The sequence below is a fragment of the Cebus imitator genome, unplaced genomic scaffold (genome assembly GCF_001604975.1).
Source record: "Cebus imitator isolate Cc_AM_T3 unplaced genomic scaffold, Cebus_imitator-1.0 Scaffold283, whole genome shotgun sequence".
Lineage (NCBI taxonomy): Eukaryota > Metazoa > Chordata > Mammalia > Primates > Cebidae > Cebus > Cebus imitator.
Window position 1 is genome coordinate 2,057,346 of NW_016107598.1, and position 2,473 is coordinate 2,059,818.

Consider the following 2,473-nt stretch of genomic DNA (forward strand, 5'->3'; position numbering starts at 1 on the left):
AAAAAAAAAAAAAAAAAAAAAGAAACTACTCATCCATTCAAGTTTGATCATGAGGTTGCAGCAAATCATTCACATCTTCAGGCTCCACTTCTAATTCTAGTTCTCTTGCTGTTCCTCCCATCTTTGCAGATACTTTCTTCACTAAAGACTTAATCCCTTCAAAATCGTCCATAAAGGTTTGGAATCAACTTCTTCCAAATTCCTGCTAATGTTGACATTTTGACCTCCTTCCATGAATCACAAATGTTCCTAAAGGCATCTAGATCGTGGATTGTTTCCAGAGGGTTATTAATGTACTTTGCACAGATCCATCAGAGGAATCACTGTTTATGGTGGCTGTAGGCTTACAAGATGTATTTCTTAAATACTAAGACTTGAAAATCTAAATTACTCCTTAATCCATGAGCTATAGAAGGAGTATTATGTTAGCAGGTATGAAAACAACATTCATCTCCTTGTACCTCTCCATTAGAGCTGTTGGGTAACCAGGTGCACTGTCAAGGAGCAGTAACATTTTGAAAGAAAATTTTTTTCCTGAGCAACAAATTTCAACAGTGGGCATAAAATATTCACTAAGCCATGCTATAAACAGATGTGCTGTCATTCAACCTTTGCAGCTCCATTTATAGAGCATAGGCAGAATACATTTAACATAATTCTTCATGGCCCTAGGATTTTCAGAATGGTAAATGAGCATTGGCTTCAACTTAAAATGACCAGCTGCATTAGCCCCTAATAAGAGAGTCAGCATGCCCTTGGAAGCTTTGAAGCCAGGCAATAACTTCTCATTTCTAGCAATGAAAGTCCTGATGTCATCTGCTTCCCATATAAGGCTGTTTCGTCTACAGTGAAAATCTGTTTAGTGGGTTCATCTTCATTGATTATTACATTAAATCTTCTGGATAACTTGCTACAGCTTCCCCATCAGCACTTGCTGCTTCACCTTGCACTTTCACATGATAGAGACAGCTTCTTTCCTTAAGCCTCATGAACCAAACTCTGCCTAGCTTCAGACTTTTCTTCTGCAGCTTTCCAATCTCTCTTAGCCTTCACAGAATTGAAGAGTGTTAGGGACTTTCTCTGGATTAGGCTTTGGCTTAAGGGAATGTTGTGACTGGTTTGATTTTCTATCCATCCCACTCAAACTTTCCCCATATCAACAATAAAGCTGTTTTGCTTTTTTTTTTTTTTTTTTTTAAATCATTCATATGTTTACTGGAATAACCCTTCTTTTTTTTTGAGATGGAGTTTCACTCTTGTTGCCCAGGCTGGAGTGCAGTGGCACGATCTCAGTTCAATGCAACCTCCGCCCCCCGGGTTCAAGCGATTCTACTATCTCAACCTCCCAAGTGGCAGGAATTACAAGTGCTTGCCAATATGTCCGGTTTTTTTGGTATTTTTAGTAGAGATGGGGTTTCACCATGTTGGTTAGGCTGGTCTTGAACTCCTGACTTCGTAATCCACCCACCTTGGCTTCCCAAGGTGCTAGGATTACAGGCGTGAGCCATTATGCTCAGCCTGGAGTAACACATCTCATTTCCTTCAAGAACTTTACCTTTGCATTCACAACTTGGCTAACTGATGCAAGAGGCTTAGCTTTCGGCCTGTCTCAGCTTTTGACACGCCCCCTTCCTCATTAAGCTTAATTATTTCTAGCTTTTGATTTAAAGTAAGAGATGTATGACTCTTCCTTTCATTTGAACACTTAGAGACCACTGGCCTAATTTCAGTATTATTGTATTGCAGGAAATAGGAGGCTTGAGGAGAGGGTGACAGAGAAATGGCCAAAGGAGCAGTCAGAACACACATTAATTTTTACTGGAGGAGTGACACATAATAAAGTGAGGTATGCCTGTATTTAAACAACACTTCGACATTTAATCTCAAAACATTGTATCCTTGAATTCACAGGGCACAGTACAGTGCCTGGAACACAGAAAGCACTTAATAAATGTTTGTTAGCCGGGCGCGGTGGCTCACGCCTGTAATCCCAGTACTTTGGGAGGCCGAGGCAGGTGGATCACGAGGTCAAGAGATCGAGACCATCCTGGTCAACAAGGTGAAACCCTGTCTCTACTAAAAATACAAAAATTAGCTGGGCATGGTGGCGCGTGCCTGTAGTCCCAGCTACTCGGGAGGCTGAGGCAGGAGAATTGCTTGAACCCAGGAGGCGGAGGTTGCGGTGAGCCGAGATTGTGCCATTGCACTCCAGTCTGGGCAACAATAGCGAAACTCTGTCTCAATAAATAAATAAATAAATAAATGTTTGTGAGATAAATGAATAATTGTTCAAAGTTAGTTTCTTTTCTCCTTTATACTCTACATAACCTCCTCTGAGTAAAAATTAAAGCTTTTTTTTTTTTTTTTGGGACGGAGTTTCGCTCTTGTTACCCAGGCTGGAGTGCAATGGCACGATCTCGGCTCACCGCAACCTCCGCCTCCTGGGTTCAGGCAATTCTCCTGCCTCAGCCTC